Genomic DNA, 25,484 nt, shown 5'->3' with positions numbered 1-25,484 from the left:
TCCCAAATCAAAAGTGATTCATTTACATTGTTGCGGTTTATTCCAAGTCAGCTTGTAAGCTCTGAACTCTTGATGACAAATGATTTTGTTCGTGAACTTTCCAAATTATAATTAGTAACAAGTAACTGGACGCATGGACCTGCCCGATGCAGGAAGCCCCGAAAGACTCCAGGGGTTAACAGATACCCTCTTTGCCCTACCGATAATCAAGTGCAGGTCTGCTCTCACCAAATATAGAACTTTGTAAACAAACACAACCAAGACATTATTGGAATGACAAACTTCCTTTAAACATTTCCTTGCGTTTTGCTTGAGGGCTTCTGTTCCAGCTTTGTTCTGCAGTGTTAGTTCTACTGGAATGCTAAGGCTCCTGAACTTTAACCTATCTGGGGCACAAGATGGAGAAATCGTTTGAAGGGAGACCAGCAGTCAGAAAAAACCACTGCCATGTGTGGTTGTTATTTCCGATATAAGATTCTGATAATGCACATTAAAGGCTTGATAAAATTGATTGAAACTTTTACAGGCCTTTGTTTATTTTTGTGTCCAGCGAGTGCAGGTTTTTGAATAATTAGAAGGGTTGTGCAAGGAACAGGCATCTTTCCGTTGTATAAGAAATGGACTTGATCAGTTTCTGGCTTCTGATGCTAATGCAAAATGACTCAGTCAGGTTTAGCAGACATTTGAGTGACTGCCCCTCTTTAGCCTGGGTTTCGGCTCCAGGCGTGAGTGCAGCGTGCGGGGGGCAGAGGCGAGTGGCAAACCGCCTGGCCTCGTGCAATGAGAGGCTCGGGAGATTTTAACTCCCAGGCCTCAATCCATGTTCCAAACACTCCCAGCTCTTCCCTGCCCATGAGGAAATCCCCCCCCCCAAAAAAAAATGTCAAATTTAAACTTACTTGGACCTCTTCTGGCTTAGCTCCTGCTTGTTGCCAGCATTCACTGGTGGTTCTGGCACTGGACGTCGTTGCCACGATCGGCACAGGGTCTGAATGGCATTATCAGGCCCTGATATATAAATATTAGCAAGGGCCCCGTCTGCCTGTGACACATGAGCCTCAGGCCTCAGGCTTCTGGCGCGCTTGCACAGCATCTTCTATTTTGGGCTCGCAAACAGGCTGGAACTAATTTCTGCTTGAATTTTTCTCTCCCTCTCTGGTGCCCCCCAACCTACTCTGCGTGCAATGTATTGCTCCCCACCTCATGAGCTTACCAAGGGGTCTTATTCCCAGCTTCCTGTCAATGCCATTGTGCCAATTGGTTACCAGGAGGCATGCAACAGGACCCCGGCGACAAGCACCGTGACGACTGTTGCTATTGCCACTCTGCGATCGAAGCAGTTGGGTCCGCAGCTGCTTTGTGACTGATGATGGGCGTATCACTCCACCGCTAGGAATGAATTGTCTCCTAACGTCCAATGTCGGCCATTCTGTGACTGAATCACACTGCAGGGAAACATGGCTGGGAGGTTAATGGATCCTGTCCGTAGCTAATCAACAAAAGCAAGCAAACTGCTGGTTAATGAGGTTAAGTATCTGTCAGTACCAAGACCTCAAACCCACAACCATAGGAATTTGAATTAAGAATCTAAACCATATACCCCCAGAAGTGTGGATAATTAAACTGTGGAAGAAAATCTTGTAACCAAAGTACATTTTTAATAAATGTAATAGTTATCAGCTGGCAACTTGACATAGCTGCGACTTGGAGCGAAAACACTCTGCACCTAAACGGCAGATAATGACTTCATGATTGAGCTCAGCTATACCATCCCAGGGTGCTCCCAACTTAGGAACATAGGAACAGGAGTAGGCCATTTAGCCCCTCAAGCCTGTTCCGCAATTCAATGAGATGATGTCTGATCTGTGACCTAACTCCATATACCTGCCTTAACCAAAAGCATTAAGGGATATGGAGCTAACAAAAGTCTATCAATCTCAGGTTTAAAATTAACAATTGAACTAGCATCAACTGCCGTTTGCAGAAGAGAGTTCCAAACTTCTACAACCCTTTGCGTGTAGAAGTGTTTCCTAACTTCATTCCTGAAAGTCCTGGCTCTAATTTTTAGGCTATGTCCCCTAGTCCTAGACTCTCCAACCAGCGGAAATAGTTTCTCTCTTTCTACCCTATCAGTTCCTCTTAATATCTTGAAAACTTCGATCAAATCATCCCCCACTGGGAGAGAATAGCAAATATCTGAGGGCAAATCACACCAGGATACTCTTGTACCAGCCCAGTTGCTCTAACCTTGGTGTGTGATGTGCAAAAGCAGAGGAAAATAAAGGTAACACATATGTGGAATGTTTGAACATATTGCTATTCCTCGGTCTGATCCATGCTTCACAGTGATTTAATGGGTTATGAGATTTTCCACAATCGTTATCTATCCTTCATGTCATACACTTGAGAAGTTTGGATGATGTAGTGAACCACTTAGGAAGGCTTGGGCAGTTTATCAATGTCATCCAAGCCTTACGTGTGAGTTGAAACTTTAAGCTACAATTTTACGTCATTGAGTTTGTTCTGTGAGTGGAATCCCTTTGGCATGTATGGTGATATCTTTTAGTTTTGAGGGTACGAAGCTAAATAGGGGTCACCTATTCTTCATCCCTGTTCTACCTGTGCACATTTGCTGGGCGCAGCCTATAGCTGAGAGGGTGAGCGGGCAATCTGCTACCAGGGCTTTGCCAAAGTCATGCTCGAACTCATCGTACGGCTGAAAATTCCACTCCCCCCTCTTTAACCTCCACTCAGCTTCTGACACAGAGGCTTGATTGAGATTGTGTGTGGGGTGGAAGGGGAAAATTGAGTAAATCTTTGTTAAAAGAGACAAAGGGGTGTAAAACGAGCGGTAACGGATTGGCCGGCTGTTCTACAACCTCGCCCTTTGCCTGTGTACCCCATCAGTGAGTGCGAGCAGGCAATTTAAAAGTGGGGGCGTCACCGCTCAGCCTGATGCTGTGCTCCTCCTCCAACATCTACAGATGTGACAAGGACCTGGCTACCCCTTCCCGGCTGAATCATTTGTTCTTTCTCCAGCTGGGGTATACTTAAGCTCAATTGCAGCACCCCCACTCCAATCACTGCTGAAATTAGCCAACTTAACGCAAACCGAGGATTGAACCCAAGATATTCCTGGATCGTGTACATCAGGTGAAACTATTCACCCACTGAACCGTTGTCTTTGGGATTTTGAATAGCTCGCAGGAGAACCACACTATGTTCAGCCCTGGCGTCTGCCAGCTGTCCTCATTCAGCACTAAAGTTCCATACAGAATGGCCAGCAATATTAAAAAGCAATTCTTCATCTACACGGACTAGGGAAAAATAGTGTCAGCCACATTTTTTGGACTTACAGTTCAGTTTTATTCTAACTTAAGTATGTTCTGCGTGTTTATGTATGTTTTAACACTGTCAGGTGATGCTAGACTTTCAAATGGAAAGATAAGGTCATGTGTCCAAGAACTGCCAGAAGCGCTTTCAAATGTTTCTGTCTGCGCTGCAAAACATTTCGGGACTGTTTGTATTTTCTTGAAAGGTGCTTTTCAGTAATGGTTTCTGTACATCACTGCCGAAAACCCTTCGGGTTATTTTTCTTGGGAGAACATGCAGATTTGATTTCATTATTTTAGTACCTGAATTATCTCAGTGTTCAGAGAAAACCAGGGCAATTTCCACACACTGCTGTCAGCACATGTGGCCAAAATGTCAAAACAGTGTGATTACACGTGTAACAATTTGACATTACATATTAATCAGGCTCGCCTGTGGAAACGTCAGGGCTTTGATTAATGGGCTGCCTGCTGAGTACCATTTCGCAGTTGCACGTTTGTTATTTGAGATAATGGTGGAATCGCTCCCCACCCCCAAATGCAACAAATTTGGCAGCTATTGTAGCAATTATTATAAAGAGGGCTTCCTGTGAGGTGCTGCATGGAGTGTTGAACCAATATCAATGTGCTGTCCTGAGTATTTAAAACCTAAGGACATCCTTACGTGACGGATTTATGACATGTCTCATTTTTATAGGTCCCTTAAGGTCACTTACACACAAACTGTGTTCCACAGTAACTGAAAAGGAGACCTGGTTGTAATGTACTACGGTATTCTGAAAGCCTACATATCTAGAATCAAAGATTCATACAGCACAGAAGGAGGCCATTTGGCCCATCGTGCCTGTGCCGGCTCTCTGAAAGAGCTGTCCAATTCGTCCCACACCCCTACTCTTTCCCCGTATCCCTGCAATTTTTTCCTTTTTAAGTATTTCCAATTCCTTTCCGAAACTTATGATTGAGTCTGCTTCCACCACCCTTTCAGACAATGCATTCCAGAATATAACAACACGTTGAGTAAAAAAAATTCTCCTCATGTCCCCCTTAGCTCTATTGCCAATGATTTTAAATCTGTGTCCTCTGGTTTCCGACCCTATTGCCAGTGGAAACAGATTCTCCCGATGTACTCTATCAAAACCCCTCTATGTCTATGTCTTATATAGATTGATTCTATAGGACTCAGGAGGTGTGGAGTCATTGGACTGCACTGCGTTTTAATTTACTTTGGACCCAATTAGTTTACAACAACCTTGGTCCCAAAGAACTATCAATGCATTATGTTAGCCTGCTTTTACCTGTTGTATGAGACATAGATAGGGGACAAAGTCCACTGGTGTTTGAATGCCCTCTCCGATGGGGTGGTATTACATCGAGTGTACAGCACAGAAGCAGGCCATTCGGTCCGTCTGTGCTGGTGTTTATGCTCCACATGAGCCTCTTCCCACCTTACTTCATCTAACCCTATCAGGATTTCCTTCTGTTCCTTTCTCCCTCATGTGCTTATCCAGCTTTCCCTTAAATGCATCTGTGCTATTCACCTCAACTACTCCTTGTGGTAGTGAGTTCCACATTCTCACCACTCTGAGTAAAGAAATTTCTCCTGAATCCCTTATTGGATTTATTAGTGATTTATTTAATGCCCCTAAGTTTGGTCTCCCCCATAAGTGGAATCATTTTCTCTAAGTCTACCCTATCGAACCCCTTCATAATCTTAAAGACCTCTATCAGGTCACCCTCAACCTTCTGTTTTCCAGAGAAAAGAGACCCAGCCTGTTCAGCCTTTCATGATAAGTATATCCTCTCAGTTCTGGTATCATCCTTGTGAATCTTTTTTGCACCTTCTCTATATCCTTTTTATAATATGGAGACCAGAACTCTGCACAGTACTCCAAGTGTGATCTAACCAAGGTCGTATACAAGTTTAACATAACTTCCCTGTTGGGGGGAGTCCAGAACAAGAGGGCAGAACCTTAAAATTAGAGGTAGGCTGTTCAGGGGTGATGTCAGGAAGCACTTCTTGATGCAAAAAGAATGTACAAATTAATTTGTACATGGACTAGGGCAATAGAAAAAGACAGAAGTCTTCATTTAAACTTTAGTGAACAAAAAAATAGATTGAACTATTCAGAATAATTTTCCCTTCAAATAGACTGAGTCCGACAGGACCACAGAGCATGGGTGGGTCCTGCAGCTACATATTACAGTAATAAGAACAACTCTTGTTCACTGCCCCTGGCGTATTCTAATGGATATCAGCTCACCAAACTCATAAATCCAATTTGTTTCTCTATCAGTAATAGATGGCACGGTAAATCTGTAAATTCTAGAGCTAAGAGATTTATTTCACACTAAGTTGTAACTGTCTCCATGTGCTCAAAGCCACTTCCAGGGTCAACAGAGCATTTTCCCACTTTTTCTAAAGGCTGTTACTTTGTGACTGCTTGCCGCCTGTTTTTTTTACAATAGATGTAATCTTTGAATCTTCTTCAGTGAAAAAGTATTCTAGACATTAACTCCCCAGGTAACAGAATCACTCTGTGTACAGCAGACGCAGGGGTTGTAGGCACTGATGATTTTTTGACAAAATGCTACAGTTTGAAGTCTCCCCTTCAAAAATACACAAAATCTACTTCTGATAATGTTTATACGCCTCTATCATCTCTTGAGACTTAAAAAGGAAGGAGGAGGAGGCTCCACTATGTATCATGTCATTCTCTGGCTCTGAGACAATAGTCATCGAGCTCATGCTATTGCTCAGATCTGCTATTGGTATGGGCAAAGACCAATTTCATTTCTCTCTTGCCCTGCCACTAATCCCATATTCATAATTCCATTTATTTCCTTTCTCTCCTCTCCCCCTTTCCCCTTATCTCCGCCTCCCTATTCCGCCTCTCCCTCTCCCCATTTTCCTCTCTCCTACGATCCCTTCTTCAGCAATATAAGTGTTGCTAAGATCTCAGGATGCATCAGTACCATTCAGCCAGCTACACTTATGGTTCCAGCACTTTCTATGCAGTAGGTTTAGTTCAAATAATTTCAAAAACAAGATGACAAATTTCAAAAGTTATATTGAGTATTTTTAAGAAAAGGGAAGTCATGTGTGTATTTGTGTGAGAAACAGTAAGAAAATATGACAGTTCTGTATGTCCTATAAACTTCAGAAAGTGCATTAAGATGAGGAAGAGAGGGAGCGAGAGAGAGGGAGTGGGGAGAGAGAGAGTGAGAGGGAGCAGGAATAGCGAGAAAAGTAGAGAGAGAGACTTCATGTTAATGTTAGTTCAATTTTTTTTAAAAACACCAACATTTGGAAAGGGTAATTGTTATTTCTATACACCTGTGAGAAAGAGATCCTAATTACTAATGCTAATGAGACAAAGAGATCAAGACAGAGACAGCACTAATGGATAGATAAAGAGAAAGGGCAGTCACACAGGCCTCGATATTTACGGGGAGGGTGCGGGTGAGGCCGAAAACGGCGAAAGAACGCGGCAAGGCCGAGGCGCGGAGGTCATGCCAATCTTAACGGTAGGTCCTCATTAACATTTTGTAACTCAGTCTCCCACCTGGCAGCCAACCAAATGGACAGCCTGGCCGGCGGGTGAGGGGGATCACCAGTGGCAGGAGGCCGCAGCAGGGGATCCATGGGGACGGTCCTTGGCAATCGGGAAGGGAGGAGGAGAGGCCCACGATCGGGAGAGCTGGAGGGAGGTCATAGGCTTCCTTGAGGGGCCTGGGGGGGGTGCACTGGCTCACAAGGAATGCTGAAAGAGGCACTTACCTTGTGGAGACGGCAGCTCCCGCCTCCCTTTCACTGCCGAGTTTCCCGACCACTGGGAAATCAGTTGGGAGACTGATTTAAATATGTTAATTAAATGTACCGCCTCTCCAAGGTCAGACACTCGGACGCCCCGATATCCATCGGCGTAAAAAAGGAGATTGGCGTGTGCGGGACAGGTTGGGGTTGTGTTATGCCTATTTCACTTTTTAATCCCTCCTCGACCCTCTTCCGCCCATCGAGAGAGGGTTAAAAATTGAGGCCACGGTGTCTTTCCTCATTCTAATTTGATTTATTTTTAAAAGGTTGAATTTTGAAAGCAATGAAAGCTTCTTTAAAGGAGACAGATAGGAGGAGAGGGGAGCAAGGAAAGAGGGAAAGAGGAAGGAGCGAGGGAGGGGATGAGGGAAAAATGTTGAGGCTGAGGGGGCCTCTGGCCTCTTTCGACCTGTCCCTGGGGAGAGTAAGTGGGAGTAGGCAAGAGCGAGTGGTTGGTTAAGGGTAAGGAGAGGAGAGGATGCAGGGATTGAGCACGTAGTTCAAAGTAGTGGTACTGATGGGAGTGAGAGGGTGGTAGGAAGGGAAGGGGGTAGTGGGAAGGTAAAAAGCTAAGGGAAACCATGGGAGCAAGGGTATCAGGGGAAACATGAATAATCAGGGGAGGGGTTACGATGGGAGCTACCGAGGGCCACATTTTCCCCAACTTCCACCCCAATGCACTCATTTCTTGGCCACCAGCTCCACCTGAAAGGAAAGGGAAAAAACAGGGAGAAAGAAAGAAAGATGTGCGTTTATATGCATGACCTTAGGATGTCCCAAAGCGCTTTACAGCCAATGAAGTGTAGTCACTTTTGTAATGTTGTAAAGGAGAAGCAGAAAAGGACAGAGAGAGAAGTAAAATGAATTAAGGTGAAGAGAAAGAGAGACAGAGAAAATGAGAAGGAGAGAGACTGAGAAACAGCAAGATGAAGTCATCAGAGACAGATAAGAGAGTGACCATATTCTCCATCTTAGCATGTGCAAAGCCATGGGAGCTTGACTCGTGAATTAGAAGGATTTCAGTGAACTAAGTCCTACACAGGAAGCATCAGTCCTCAATAGTTTGATATTGCCCAGAATTCTTGGCTGAAAATAAATGAGCTGGTAACTCAGGCGGCTTAAGCAGGTCTGTCATCTGGCCATGGAAATAACAGGAAATAAAACATTACAAGACAAGAAGAAATGATGGTTTTCCTTCCTTATGTTCAGTGCCATTTTATAGGCCTAGCTTCCAATCCAACATACAAGTAAAAACAAATAGACCAAGTCTGCTTTGACACTAGTCATTCAGAGAACAGCTAGATTATTCATTTAAATGGACAAAAAGAGAAAAAAAATCGTGGTAGATTTTTGTCTTTACTGTATGGGCATGGAACATCACCTGAGTGGAGCGGAGAAAGGAAAATCTGATGGGAAGGATCACACGCCCCTTAAAAACCCACAGATGTTCCTCTTAGACGCTCTGCCCAGACACTGCTTAACGTGCAGGTGGTAAATATTACATAGCATTACGTAGGATTTTACAGCACAGCAACAAGCCATTTGGCCCAACAGGCTGATGTTTGTGCTCCACATGAGCCTCCTCCCAACTTACTTCATCTCACCCTATCAACATATCCTTCTATTCCTTTCTCTCTCATGGACTGATCTGGCATCCCCTTAAATGCATTTATGCTATTCGCCTCAACCAGTTCCACATTCTCACCACTATGAAAATATACCCCAATGTATTTAGAAGTTTGCCATTCAGGAGGCACTTTTTTTCCCCAATGTTAACAAACATCATATAATTTGAATTCAGATACCACCCCCGCCCCCCTACCATAGTTGTTAGTCTAACGTTCTGTAGTTTACCATCACCACTGCAGAGGACCCATAACCACAGGTCTGCCTTTTAACACTTAAAAATGTGCAAAGGTATAGATTTGGACTAATGAAAGGGTTAATGGAGAAAATGGCTGGGTCCAGCTCAGGCTAAAATGGTTCAGATGCAATTTCGGGAATTGGGTAAACCTAGTAAGATGATGACAAGGGGCAGTGAAAACCTCACTGTTCTTAGCAGCAGAACCCACTTTTTTCCCTGTTTGCGAGGAAAGCAGGGCTCCTGCTATCTCAAGACGCCACATATCACCTAGCCTGCTCCAAATCTGACACATCCAAGCTCACTTTGATTGTGTGCCAATGAAAACAGAGACAAGGCGTCAACAGTTTGGTCACCATAGAGATCAAGTGGCCAATGATGCTGTGCACATAGATTGGGATCAGCAGAGCCAACAAAGACTGATTCACTGGAGTGCTTTTGGATATAAAATTGACTCTGACAGGATGAGGAGAGAAAATACACAACCAAATTATAGCTGCTATAATCTCCCACAATCACTGAGTGATATTAACATGCCCCCTCAATGCAGATGGGAACAAAGGCCGTTTCAATAGGAGAGTAGCCTTTACCTCATTTCTTATTCAAAGATCTCGAGTTTGCTTTCCTGCTGGATTGACTTCTTCCATCCAAAATTAAAAGTGACATCATTGTGATATTATTAAACAGACTTTCTAATTGAAACAAAACTTTAAATTATTGGCAGAAGTTGGGGGGGGGTGGGTCAAGCAGCAGGTACAGAAATCTCACTTTCTGTTGCTTCTCATGGAGTCACAGTGGGTGTCACTGTGCTATATTTAACTTGAATTACTCCATCATTGCCTGAACAGAAAAGACAAATATTACGATCATAATCGTTTATGGGAAATGTAAAACACGGGAGGAGAAAGACCATTTATAAACTGAAATGTTAGCAGATTCTGACTGACAGTTTAATAATTTATTGCAGCAGGAAACCAACGTACCTCACACAATTAACCCTTCCCCCCCCCATCGATAAAGAACTAAACTCAGCTGCAGATAGCGGTTCTGATTTTACAAAGGGTTATTGTGCATTAATATGTAAAAAGCAGATTATCTGGTCGTTATCTCATTGCTGTTTGTGGGACTTTGCTGTGCGCTGATGGCCTGCCACGTTTTCTATATTACAACAGTGATTACACTTCCAAAGTACTTCATTGGCTGTAAAGTGCTTTGAGACATCCCAAGGTCATGAAAGGCCCTATATAAATACAAGTTTTTTCTTCTTTTCTCTTTCCTACTGAAATGACCATTTAGACATTCCGGAGGCAATCTTGTCAATTTACCAAGGTTTTAAGTCACGTTATGAAGAAATAATTCCATGACTTGACTGATTTCTTATCTACACCAGTTCAAGGATGGACCAGCAAAAGACACAATGGAAAGTAAAACCTTTGGAACCAGTAATTTGAACTTTGTATAAGCTCAATTATCTTCTTCTCAATAAAATTGGGACTAAAGCATGTTTTCCACTAACTGAGTGAATCGTTTGCAGGAATGTGCAGTTTTCAAATGTGTAATTTGTGGCAATAGAAAAATGAGTAGCTAAGAAAACACACAAACAATAATGTTACTTTAACCTTATCAAGCAGCAAAAGAGCCACTTAACCAGTACAAATGTCAAAAAAGTGTGTTAACCCAACCATGGAGTGTGTGATTTTTGGAGAAAGTGTCCGAATGGCATTTTCACCGAAGTAGCCGTTTAACAACGAGGCCTTGTTGGTAATGAAGTGACTGGGACATGTTTTGATGGGGGAAGAACAGCTGTCTCATAAAGAAATAAGAAATGTGGCATAAGAACATAACATAAGAAATGGGAGCAGGAATAGGTCATACGGCCCTTCGAGCCTGCTCCGCCATTCAATAGGATCATGGCCGATCTTCGACCTCAACTCCACTTTCCCGCCCGATCCCCATATCCCTTGATGCCCCGTGGCAATGAGGTAAAAGAAAAGGAGGAGCGAGTGGCTGAGCAGAGAGTCTTGGTCTTTGAGATGTAAAAAATATACAACGTTAGAGGTGGAGATATGTGACTTCAATGGAAATAAAAATCAGGAGAGATTTAAAACGGGCTGCCAATTCGCTATCGTCCCTTTTACACCATCGCATAAAGTCAAAATTACCCCCCAAAGAGTTTAATTTAACCACAACTACATGACTGCAAGTTGCCTTTTTTTTTTATTGATGGTAGTTAAGGTTTTTATTATTACGTCATTGGCACCTATATCAGTTGTATACTATTAGAGACAGGCGAAGTCAGGACCCATCCCGTAGGCAAAACACTCCGAGACGTAGCAGCCCAGCTGAGAACTGACAAAACACATCTCATGTTCAGCTGTGAAGCAGCACTGGGACTTGAACCCATGATTACAGGGGTGTTAAGTGAGTGTCTTAAATGCTACACTACCAGACTGCGCTCTGTGCAACACTTAATTATTCCTTGAAACGAAACCTGACCCAATGCAGTTATTTACATCACCAAGTATCTGCAGCAGTACGACTCCGTTATTTGTACTTGTCTGTCACTACTTGTCAGCTGTACATTTCATTTATAATTTGTTGACTTTTCTCTTATTAATCTAGCAGTCACATTAAAAATTCCCCTCCGCCACTTTATTTACAGTTTTCTGTTGGCACAGGTTCTGTCTGGCCTGGGGTGGTGTTTCCAGTGGCTGCAGTAGTCACTCATTGCTTGTATTTATTTGACTTCCTGCCGTGAAGTAAACTGTATTTTGTTAAGTTGTCACCTAATTGCTCCAGAGTTTTTTTTTGGTTTTCAAATGGAGTCATTTTTCGATGGTAAAGCTGACAAGGATTTTGCACCCATTCGGCGGGTTCCAATGTTTCAGACTGGAAGTCTTCCTTGGGATGGTTCCACCATTTAGGTGTCAGCCTACAGAGGGAGTGCTGCACAGATGAGATGTTAAACCAAGGCCCCGTCTACCCTCTCAGGTTGGAGGTATAAGATCCCATGGCACTATTTCAAAGAAGAGCAGGGGAGTTCTACCTGGTGTCCAGGCTAATATGTAAACCTCAACCAGCATCACCAAAACAGATTATTTGGTCATTGTCACATTATTGTTTATGGGACCCTGCTGTGTGCAAATTGGCTGTCGTGTTTTCTACTTTACAGAAGTGACTATACTTCATTGGCTGTAAACGCTTTGGTGTGTCCTGAGGTCGTGAAAGGGGTTATATAAATGCAAGTCTTTCTTTCTTTAAGTATGGACTTCTGGAATCATTTACATTTCTTGGACTGCATAATAATTGGAAAGAGTGCATTCAGGATAGAAACTGATCATCATGTTACTGAAGATTGTACTTGTCAGTTTCAAGGACATCTAACACATACCAGCAATGGTACATCAAAGAAAAATGGTCAGAATGAAGTGTTAATAGAAATTCAGAGCTATTTAGAGTGTGATTGTGAGTCTAGAGAGGAAAACAATAATAAAATACCAAGCAATGTAACTAAAGAAATATAAAATGAAGCCCTAGTCAGGTAGCCTAGATGCACATCCAACTGGTCCCTGTCGACCTCCATTGACACCAGGTCCCCCATTGCATCAAATACAAAATCTTTGTCCTCATCTTTAAATCAACCCATGGCCTTATCCTACTGTACCTCTGCAACATTCTCCATCCTTATGTCCCATCCCATGCCTTTTGGTCCTCTGACTTGGGCCATGTGTTCATCCTTCTTCTCTCTATTCCACCATCAATGGCAGATGGATCTCCCCCTTCACCCTTCCACTTTGCTATTGCCCTCCCCACCTATAAAAGTCTCTGAAAATATATCTATTTGACCAGCTTTCTGTCATCCCTCCTAATATCCCGTTGCAGCTTAGCATCTGTTTTTTCCCATATTACTAAATATTATACATGTCGGTTTCAAGGCTATCCATTCAAACTCAACTAGCAATAGATTTTAAATAGGACTTTGGAATGTTTTCTACATTAAAGGTCCAATATAAATACAAGTTGTTGTTATGTATCAGTACTATGTCTCAGAATGAGAGGCTATGGGATTGATAGTGTATCTGCAAGTCCCTATTCAAGGAGCTCATGGTCTTGATTGGGCTAACATGGGCAAGTGTAAATGGGTGACAGGCACTTCCCCTTAGAGAAGATAATTGGCAAAAGAACCAGAGACGACATGAGGAAAATTTTTTGTATGCAGCGAGTTGTTCTGATCAGTGCAAGGAATGCACTGTTTGAAAGGGTGGTGGGAGCAGATTCAGTAGTAACTTTCAAAAGGCAATTGGACAAATACTCGAAGGGGAAAAATTTGCAGAGCTAGGGGGAAGAGCAGGGGAGTGGGACTAATTGGATAGCTCCTTCAAAGAGCCCACACAGCACAATGGGTCGAATGGCCTCCTTCCGTGTTGTATCATTCTATGATTCTATAAGTACAACTGGTCACTGAGTCACCTTTGTCTTCTCTTCCTCATCTCCTGGAAGCATGTTACAGAGTGACATTGAGAACTCGAAACAGATCTCCTGCCTCTGCCCTCAGCTAGTAAATGGTGATGATCTAATGACTGGGAATGTGGCTAGTTCCTGGTTGTCTTGGGGAGAAGTGTTCTGATTTGTCTGTATATGGGAGAGGGAAATTGTTAGCAGTATAAACAGGGAAAAGGGACAAAACACATATAAGTTCTCCAAATAAATTCCTAGTCAGTAGGTCAACAGTTTTATCTAAAGTGGCATTTGTTGAGTTATTGCTTGTACTTTAGGCAGTTAAACCTGGACAATCTTGTCACTTACTCCAAAAAAATGAACAAGCACTGGACAGAGATGGGTTTTGGTGGTCTGAAATGGTACCTTTTCTCTGCTATTCATAACACAAGCCCTAATGTTACATCTCCCTGTGCACACACACACACACACACACACACACAAATACAGAAATACACATACACATATAAATGTACAAACACTTCCTGACAATTTTTTCATTATTAATTACTGTATCCAGATTGATAATGAAAACTGCCTGTTTTTTTGATTATGGCTCTGTGAAGTGCCTTGGGACATTTTTCTTTGTTAAAGACTCTCTATATGGAAGTTATTCTTGTCATTGTAAACTTGTTACACTGTAATTACACCCCTCAACCAGAGATGGTGCTCTAGCACGTCAGTTTTGCATCACCCAGTTTCTCAGCCTGTTCCAGAGAAACTCCTATACTCCGACAAACGACTCCGCTTCCTAAAGTCCCAGCAGGTTTATTACTTAACTATAAATAATAATACGAATTCAAAGTATTACATTATAATAAGGACTGTATATACGACTCTAAAAGGGGGACTGAATTACATTTGCCTGCCCTGGTCCAATTAGTCCCCGCCCTCTAACCCCACTTCACCTGAAGAACGCATTTGTTCCTGAATCCCTGTTTTCAATGCCATGGGAGATTGATATACATATATGCACAAACATGTATACACACACATATGCACATTTATAAATATGTGCAAATGCACACATACTCATAGACACATTAACAGACAGATGCACACACACATATGCATGCACATATAAGAGTGACTAGTAGTATCAGTGTGACTGATAGCCCCCTAGTTGTTATGTACATCGATATCATAAACTAAAGCATTTAGATTTCCTCTGACTGGTATTTTCAATAAATCATAAGCACAATCTTTTCAGTTATGTTTTATGATTTCACTCACCAGAGGAAATCTTTCAGCATTTGTTTCTAATGTCCAGACTCATAATAACCAGAGGAAATCATCCCCACAGGTTTCTTGGCAATGTAGTGTGCACTCTCCACCCTCAGGCACTGCCATTAATTGATTGAGTTTTCTAATCAGATTATCTGAAGCTGAGATGGGCCAGGCGACAGGCTTAATCCAAATTCTCCTTACTTCAGTTAACTGAAAACTTATATAATGAAGGCAAATTACTGCCAGGACAATGCTCCTTGTTGGCACTAAGTTCCTGTGTTTGGATTAAGTGGCTTATCAATCAATTTCCTGTTCTGCATAAGAATATGATACTGAAGAATCCCAGTGGATCAGTGACATCACACTTACTGTGCTATCAGCACTCCAGCATACACAGCTCCTGATATGACTCAGTGACATCATTGCTTGCCAACCAGTGACATCATTACATGGCAGAACTTTGAGTGTGGTTCAGTGACATCACCACCTTCCTGCCGCTACAACGTCCATCTAACAGATGGTTTCTTGATTTGGTGCAAATTAAAAGTCATTATTCATGTCGTTTTGTCATCATACTGTTCAGAACCAGGCCAGCAGACTTGGAACTCGCTCAAAGAGACTTCTTGGCCTACAGATGCTATATTTTTTTAAAAAACATAAATCCCTCTTTTTCACTTAGGCTTTGACAAAATCCATATTTCATTTTGAGAAATGTATATGCCATGATCTAAATACATTTTTATGAGCCAGATGGAGAGATCCACGGCACTGTCATAATTATTCACAAAATCCATAGACTGGGAATTCTCTGCGATTAGCTGGTTCAAGATGATTAGCCTTTATTCCATGGGAGTGAATGATATTTTCAATGTCCAGCTAGGTGATAATTCACACCAGTGAGAAGATAAATTGACAATACACATACGTGAGTTATCTTTTTTTTAACGTGAGTTATCACTTCATGATTAGCAGCTATTCTCAGCGCTCTGGAGTTAATTTAAAAGCTGTCTAAAGGATAAGCGATTGCTCACTCTGATTAAACAGATGGCAACATTGTAAATGTTATGTGCCAATATTCAATTTATCTTGCCTTTTTTTTGCATTTTATCTGAAGCACTGTGCTTGTTCTTGAGTTCTGTTTCTGAAAGTGATATTTACTTAATTGCAACGTGGTTACAGGCCCACAGTTACAGAAAGCTCATACATGTTCTATCTCTTCCCCAAGTCAGATTGCCTGGGAAACCAGGTACATTTGCTCCAGACTAGGTATTAGTGTTCGCCAACGTATAGCCTCCCAATCACTGTGTTGCTCCAAGGTAATGTTATCTTTATAAACATTAGATATACGATCAGGCATATTTTGCATTTCTTCTGAGGATCTTAGTCTATGTCAATAACAATAACAATAGGCATTGTCCATGTGTTAGCCTAGCTAGTGAGTGTTAGCAGACATGGGTAGATCGGGGTATTACAGCAAAGCACGGTCCTGTCCTCACAAGTTGTTCGCAGCAGCACACTTTGTAGCAGGCGTCATTAGATAGCAATTGGGAATAGGGACAGTAAATGATTGTCTTCTCTCTAGCCTCAAGACCCTTAGGCAACTTGTAGTGTTCCCACTGCCAGTACGGCTAAGGTTGGGAACCCCAGCACTGACCAAGAATATCGCATGGGCCTTTCCTACTGTATGGCTCAGTGCCAATGAACAAGTGGTTCATTTGCCTATTGAGCTATTGAGGAAGCCTGAATAATATAAATCAAGGCTCCACAACCCTAGTTTTTTAAATAGCTGTAAATAAAATGGAGATGTTCGCCCTTCACTAATTGTTCAAAATCGAAGACTTTAGATGGTCTGTCTGAAGGAAAGAGGAAAATGTCTCCTGTTGAGAGATCAATTCCGATAAAATTACTTTGATAGTTGGAATGGTTATGTGACAAAAATCAAACACTTTAGCCAAGAAATTCGATGACACTGCACACGTTTTACAGGCATAGAATGGGCGTCAAAGCATCCAACATTGTGGGTGGTGTGCACACACACATTCCACTCCAGAATTGAACCACATGCCATATTGGTATAGGCATCAAATGCGACGTCCAGGGCCCACACCTGAAACAGGTGTTAGGACCTTTGCATATCCTCCCCGATCTCCGCCTCAACTCCCACTCTCCTGATCACCCCCCTCCTTATTGACCCCTTTCCTGGTAGTTCCACCTCTCCCAGTTGCCACCCCTCTCCCGGTTGCCACCTCTCCCAATCACCTCCTCCCGGTCATCCCACTCTCCTGGTTGCCCCTCTGAAGATTGCCCCTTCCTGATCATCACCTCCCTCCTTCTCCAAATTGCCCCCCTCCCAGTCGCCCCCTTCTTCCAGTCACCCCTCTTCCGATTGCCCTCTCCCGATCACCCCTCCCCCTTCTCCCAAGACCTACCTGACCTAACAGCGGTGCAGCGACCCCAAATTCAAATGTTCTTCAGCCTGATGTAAATGAGGCCCGAGACCCAAAATCAGTGACTTTGTGTCAGCTCCAGTTCACACTGAGGTTTAGCACAGCAGATGCAACTGCTTACTTTCTCACTTCGAAGGCAGGATAGTTAAGTCTTTAACTACTGTAAGTTTAGGTGTGCCACTGCTTCTGATTACTGATCCATTTACTGTTTAATAAATCTGTTCGGCATTTTATAGCCTAAGCAATGATTTAGTTAAGTGTTAATCCTGTTGCCTTTCAAAGTTCGGGAAGCTGATGTGAGGGCAGGCGATATAAGGAGGGGCTGAAATACAATAAAGAAGGTTTTCTGTTCGACCCCGGACTCCTACAAATGATCTAGTTATTGGGCAGGTAACGGCACAGTCTGGGTTATAGAGAGCGAGGGTCATGAGATGCTGAAAATATCGAGAGTAAAAGCCCCAAAAATAAAACAGGGTATTTGAAATGTTAATAAGTTTGGCACTTGGAATTGTGTCTTGCAATTTCAGTCAGATGTCAAAAACAAACATCAGTTTTGGTTCATTCGGCACTCAGTCCGCTTTTGGAAACTGTAATCTGGCCGTTACACAAAAGAAAAACTTGTTAGGAAAAAGCCAGAATTGTGAAAACAGCATTATAATAGGCACGGTTTGTTGTAAAGTATTAAAAGGGGGATCTGATGTGCAACAGGAATAAAGTAATGGTGTACAACAATATATATGATAGTTCAGCCTGGGCAACTTTTAACCACTTTTTAAAAAAATTATGAATATTGTAAAGCAATTTAGGAGACTGTGGGGATGAAATTCGACTTGGGCGGTGATGCAAAACGGTGATGCTGCCAGTTATACGCCCCACCCAATAACCCAATATTCAGCTCCATTGAAGAATAATGGGCGGCAGATGCAAATACCGTCCGCTTTGCGTCCTGGACCAAGTCAAATTTCACCCCCCCACCCCAAAATCCTACGGGATGCAAAAAAGATGACAAAAACCAAAGATTCCTGTGGTGCTTCTCGTGTCTCCGAGCATTTTACAGGGCGGTGAACAATGAGTGGACACTGAGTAGGAGGGAGAGAGGGAAAAGAAGAATAGAAGTCGTGCAAAAACCATGATCAAAGACAACAGTGCTTAAGAGGATTTTGGAAAGCAGCAAGAGAAGTGACAAGCTGGAGGTGCTGAGTGAACAAGGTCCAGAGAGCAAGGCACTGTGGCTGAAGTGATCACTGATGGTGAAGCAGAGAAAGTAAGCCAGTGATGGAGGAGCATAGCGTGCGCACAGAGACATACAGCTGGAGGAGATTGCTGAAGGAGTGCAGTCGTCATGGTACACAACCCATTACAGCACAATTGTAAAGGCAGCATTAGTTGGACATTCTGAGATGTGTTGAACAACTCTGTGTATGTTGGAATATTTTATAGATTGGTTAATTGAACGACAGATTAATTAAGTAACATTTACATTGTGTTGTCAGCTGCAGGAAATGTGCAACAGTTCTGCTGTCTAAGAAGTGGATATAATTCACTTGTAGGAAATAATAGCAAAAAGGCATGGAGACATTAGTTAGGAGACAGGGAGTACTGTGCATCATAACTGTGAGCCGGTGACAGCTATGATTGATCATGTGATGACCTGATGCCTGTCGCCACTGCATTTTAAAGCAACAGAGAATGCCTGGTGAATTTTACAGGCTAAAGATTATCTTGAGTGTTTATGCAGGACCTTGGGGCCTAAGTTCTTCTGTCCATCTGAGAAAAGAAAGTGCACAGATGGAATTTTGGGAGGTGTCTGCAACCATCCTTGCCTGGACCATCATACTCCCTTTCTGTCTTAACTTGCCGTTATCTTACCTTCCCTGATAAACTCTCAATCCTCACTCTTGTGTTTCACTGCAATACATTTAAAATGCATGGGATTTTAAGCTCCAAGTGTGTTTCTACTTTCCTAGTATATAAATGTTCACAAACACAAAATGCTACCTTTTGACCATTAAATTTGCCACTTTCAAAACATGCATAGATGCACTGACTTTACTTCACTGATAGCTCAGTGTTATGAAGTAAAGTAGACAATTATACATAACAGAAGAACATTTCTTTATTATTATGGATGTTTTCTCAATAAAGTTAAAGGTACCTTGCGCAGATTTACATGAATAGGAAATATCAACTTTACTTTGAAGTTTTACGATCTCCACAATCATTAACAATAACACACTTTTGATTAAATTCTTTCATAGAAACAATGGGGATAATTTTGACTTTGGGTGATAGTGTAAGACGGGCACTATTGATTCAGCATCCTGTTGTACATCTCTCCTGATTTTCATTTCCATTGATGCCTCAACGAACACAGCTGAAAACAGATTCATTGACCTCATTGCTGTTTGTGGGATTTTGCTGGGCGTAAAATGACTGTTGTATTTACCTGAGGTGCAACAGTCACTGCATTGAAAGCAATTTTTACTGGACGTGAGACGTTTCTGAGAAACATAATAAGGCATGACATTAATGCAAGTCTTTCTTTTTTCATGCACTAAATAACACGTGTTTTATCTTGAAATGGTACTAAATGCTGTTTATTATTTAGTTTTTCTCTGCCTACCAACTGCTTCGTGGCAATCTCATTATCCTCTTAATGTGATCATTTATTTTGCCTTTCCCGGAGCTTCTCCTTCTTGAGTCTCATGACAACCTGCTGAAAAACCTTCAGAATCATTGCCTGGGTACAGTAATGAGTAAATACATGCTTCTTTGTATTGAGTGGTTCACCCAATATCCACAGAACTAAGTTCTCAAGGGCAACTAGGGATGGACAATAAATGCCGGCCTTGCCAGCGACACCCATATCCTGAGAAGGAATTTAAAAAATCTATCACAGCAGCATAAGAACAACCCTGATCAGTCTTCACTGGAGAAAGGGATGCTGCAAACGCAGCATTAAAGGAGGAGGTAGGAGCGATATTGGATTGGGTAAGAATAGATAAAGAGGAGGTGCTCAAAAGGTTGGCCGTATTCAAAGTAGAAAAGTCACCCTGTCCAGATGGGATGCATCCTAGGTTACCGAGGGAAGTAAGGGTAGAAATTGCGACGGCTCTGGTCACAATCTTCCAATCCTCCTTAGATATGGGGGCTGTGCCAGAGGACTGGAGGATCGCAAATGTTACACCCCTGTTCAAAAAAGGAGCGACAGATAAACCCGACAATTACAGGCCAGTCATCTTAACGTCGGTGGTGGGGAAACTTTTAGAGACAATAATCCAGGACAAAATTAATTGGCACTTGGAAAAGTATGGGCTAATGAATGAAAATCAGCTCAGATTTGTTAAAGGAAAATCATGTTTGACTAACATGATTCAGTTCTTTGATGAAGTAACGGGGAGGGTTGATGAGGGTAGTGCGGTTGATGTGTACATGGACTTTCAAAAGGCAATTGATAAAGTACAACATAATAGACTTGTAAGCAAAATTAAAGCCCGTGGGATTAAAGGGACATGGATACAAAATTGGCTAAAGGACAGAAAGCAGTGGTGAATGGTTGTTTTTCAGTCTGGAGGGAAGTATACAGTGGTGTTCCCCAGGGGTCGGTATTAGGACCACTGCTCTTTATGATATATATTAACGACCTGGACTTGGGTATAGAGGGTATAATTTCAAAGTTTGCAGATGACGCAAAATTCGGAAATGTAGTAAACAATGTGGAGGATACAACAGACTTCAGGAGGACATAGACTGGTGAAATGGGCAGATACATAGCAGATGAAAATTAACACAGAGAAGTGTGAAGTGATACATTTTGGTAGGAAGAATGAGGAGAGGCAACATAAACTAAATGGTACAATTTTAAAGGGGGTGCAGGAACAGAGAGACCTGGGGGTGTATGTACACAAATCTTTGAAGGTGGCAGAACAAGTTGAGAAGGCTGTTAAAAAAGTATACGGGATCCTAGGGTTTATTAATAGATGCATAGAGCACAAATAGACCATAAGACCATAAGAGATAGGAGCAGGAGTAGGCCATTCGGCTCCTCGAGCCTGCTCTGCCATTTAGTGAGATCATGGCTGATCTGATTTTTACCTCAACTCCACTTTCCCGCCCTTTCCCCATATCCTTTGACTCCCTTGCTGATCAAAAATTTGTCGAGCTCAGCCTTGAATGTATTCAATGACTCAGTCTCCACAGCTTTTTGGGGTAAAGAATTCCAAAGATTCACAACCCTCTGGGAGAAGAAATTCCTCCTCATTTCCGTCTTAAACAGGCGACCCCTTATTCTGAGATTATGTCCTCTAGCATTGGATTCCCCCAAGAGGGGTAACATCCTTTCAGCATCTACCCTATCGAGTCCCCTCGGAATCTTGTATGTTTCAATAAGATCTCCTTTCATTCTTCTAAACTCCAAAGAGTATAGACCCAACCTGTTCAATCTTTCCTCATAAGACAACCCTTCCATACCCGGAATCAACCCAGTGAACCTTCTCTGAACTGCCTCCAATGCAAGAATGTCTTTCCTTAAATAAGGGCACCAGAACTGTACGCAGAACTCCAGGTTTGGTCTCACCAGCACCCTGTACAGTTGTAGCATGACTTCCCTGCTTTTATACTCCATCCCCCTCGAAATAAAGGCCAATATTCCGTTTGCCTTCCGGATTACCTGCTGCACCTGTATGTTGACTTTTTGTGTTTCATGTACGAGGACACCAAGATCCCTCTGTATTGCAGCATTTTGTAGTATTTCTCCATTCAAATAATATTTTGCTTTTTTATTTTTCCTCCCAAAGTGGATGACTTCACATTTTCCCACTTTATATTCCATCTGCCAAATCTTTGCCCATTCGCTTAACCTGTCAATATCCCTTTGCAGACCCTTTGTGTCTTCATCGCAACTTGCTTTTCCACCTATCTTTGTATCATCAGCAAATGTGGCCACAAGACACTCTGTTCCTTCATCCAAGTCATTGATATATATTGTAAATAGTTGAGGCCCCAGCACTGATCCCTACAGCATCCCACTAGTTACAGGTTGTCATTTTGAAAATGACCCTTTTATCCCGACTCTTTGTTTTCTGTTAGTTAGCCAATCCTCTATCCATGCCAGTATATTACCCCCAACACCTTGAGCTCTTATCTTGTGCAGTAATCTTTTATGTGGCACCTTATCGAATGCCTTTTGGAAATTCAAATATACTGCATCCATTGGTTCCACTTTATCCACCCTGCGCGTTACTTCCTCAAAGAACTAATAAATTTGTCAGACATGATTTCCCCTTCATAAAACCATGTTGACTCTCCTTGATTGTATTATGAGTCTACAAAAGCAAGGAAGTTATGCTAAACCTTTATAAAACACTGGTTAGGCCTCAACTGGAGTATTGTGTTCAATTCTGAGCACCACACTTTAGGAAGGATGTCAAGGTCTTAGAAAGGGTACAGAAGAGAATTACTGGAATGGTACCAGGGATGATGGACTTCAGTTATGTGGAGAGACTGGAGAAGCTGGGGTTGTTCTCCTTAGAGCAGAGAAGGTTAAGAGGAGATTTGATAGAGCTGTTCAAAACCATGAATCGTTTTGATAGAGTAAATAAGGAGAAACTTGGGCAGAAGGGTCGGTAACCAGACGTCACAGATTTAAGTGGTTGGCAACAGAACCTGAGGCAACATGAGGAAACATTTTTTTACACAGTGAGTTGTTATGGTCTGGAATGCATTGCCTGGTGGTGGAAGCAGATTCAATCGTAACTTTCAAAAAAAATTACAGGACTATGTAGAAAGAGTAGGGGAATGGGACTAATTGGATAGCTCGTTCAAAGAGCCGGCACAGGCACGATGGGCCGAATGGCCTTCTTCTGTGCTGTAACGTACTATGATACTATGTGAATTTTTGTGCTATTCATTTACGTAACATTGAATTGAAGTTACAAATAACAAGTTTGTTTTCTTCAGATTCAATGCAAGTTTATGATGGAAAAGAAATTAAGATTGTATGAGTGACATGTGTAAGTGTCAAAGGAAGATATTACCGCAGATTAAGCAGGTTACTGAGCTGGGTTTTTTTATCAGTTTCCCATTTAAAAGTACAGATGCATTTAATCCTGCGTGTCAGTTCTGCGATTCAGAATTAACTAAGATGTATTCTTTATAAGATCAGCTCCTGGTACAAGCAACCTTTTTCCCTCTGAAAAATTAATTTGCTCTAACAGGAACGAACTGCAAAGCACAATTTCTATGACACAAATATCTATCAACAGTGATAACATGTAGCATTAAGATCTTTACATTTGCACTTGTAATGCTCCACAATCTCAAATTCCCAATCTCAGTTATGCCATTGATGGAAGATGTTGATGCTGGACCCATGGGAGGCAGGGACAGTTAAAAGGACCAGTTACTCCAGCCTGTTCCACTGATCCTCCCATGAGATAGTTGGCAGCGGTTTATCAGCTCAGCCGTGGGGAAAAAAAACAATGAAAACTGTTACATATTTCCTGATTGTCTTACAGAACCTTGTAACATTGGATAAATTGGGAATTTGGATAAATATTTGAAGGGGAGAAATTTGCAGGACTATGGGGAAAGAGCAGGGGAGTGGGACCAATTGGAGAGCTCTTTCAAGGAGGTATGATGGGCCGAATGGCCTCCTTCTGTATAGTAAGATTCTATGATTCTAACATTATTCTACTAATCATGTGGTACTCTGCTTTTGTCATATGTTGCATTGATGGACATGATTGGAAGGACCTGTAAACTGTACTGAAGTAAGTCACCAGGTATTGGGGGGTTAACTTTCACCTTAGGCTGGGGTGGAAAACTGACGGGATTGAATTGGCCTCCCGTTATACACCTTGCCCGATTTTACTTTCCAATGAAGTTAATGGAAAGGAAGATCGAGCGGGTGTATAACGGGCAGCTGAACCACTACCACCCGCATCGCGCCCAGGCCGAGGTTGAATTTTACCCCCTCACATTTCTAAATTTGGGTTTATTTTATTTACAAAAAGCTGATATATAAGCCTGAGTATGTTCAGCAGCCTCAAATAAAATGAAGATCCAAAACTAGTCCCATTTCCGCATTGAGAAGTTTGTGCTTGGTGACTTTGCTTCGTAGCATTCTATCATTGGAAATTATTTGATGAAACAAAATATTTCTATCTGTGTAAGGGCCTTCCACAATTCTATAAAATGCCATCTGCATACAGACGCTGTGCTCAATGTATTGCTCATCTTTGATTACTCAGGATTCCCAATTACTTGACCGAAATGTTCTCTGGTCAAGAGAAAAAGGAGTGTAAATAATGATCACCCTGGTCTCATCCTCTGACCAAAAGGAATGGGACTGATCATAAGGGATTCATTAAGATAGATGTCATTGGAAAACAACAGATTTAGTTAGTTTCCATCTTGGGAACTATTTCACCAATGGATCAAATATGTATCATTATTCCATTCTGTCAAAAGGTTTTGTTAACATTTAAGCAAAATGATTAGATTTGAGATTTATTCACTTCACACATTCTCCATAATATGAATAATTTTCCTTAGATTATCCATGAACTATCTACATATTTAGAACCCTGCTTGACCTGGCATTATTTTCCCCCCTCCCCCATCATGCAGGCAGATGATTCAGTGATATTTTAAAATCTTTAAGCTTTCCGTTTATTGTATCTGAAGCTAGGTCTAGATGCTAAAACCATAGTGGCTTTACAATGAATGTCCCCATCAAGACAGAATGCTTCTCCAAAATGCTGCTGTTTGCCTCTCATCATATCATTGTTAAATATCTCTGGAAGGCCCCCCAACTTTCAGCCTACTAATATTCAAGTGGTGGCCAGGAACTTCTCCCAAAGGAGACAGGAAGGGGGGTGAGTCAAGTCAAGCCATTCATGCACGCATTCAGCTAGTTTCAGACATTTAACACAGAATGTGACACCATTGATTTTTTTTTTGATGCAGAGCTGCAAGAATTCGCTTTGCCTCCTTATAGTGCAAAGATGCATCAACAGCCACTTATCCACCATACACTTAAAGCATTTCTCTATGTAATGTCGCAGCGACTGACCAACAGGGCAGAACCAGCCTGCTTCCGGATATTTCAAGTGATGTCGTGAAGCAAGCTTGAAGGAGAATGCACTTCTCACCACCTCACCCGCCCCCATCCCATCCCATCCCAGCACATCCCACCATAATATTCTGAAGCAAACCTTGAATACGATTGTCTCGTCCCTGAGTGCTCTTTAAATCCTAATGTTGCAGCGCCATCTAGATGATTGTACAAATGATTCCCTTTCTCC

Source organism: Heptranchias perlo, chromosome 23, assembly GCF_035084215.1.
Source record: "Heptranchias perlo isolate sHepPer1 chromosome 23, sHepPer1.hap1, whole genome shotgun sequence".
Classification (NCBI taxonomy): Eukaryota; Metazoa; Chordata; class Chondrichthyes; order Hexanchiformes; family Hexanchidae; genus Heptranchias; species Heptranchias perlo.
Note: the sequence above shows the minus strand (reverse complement) of the source record.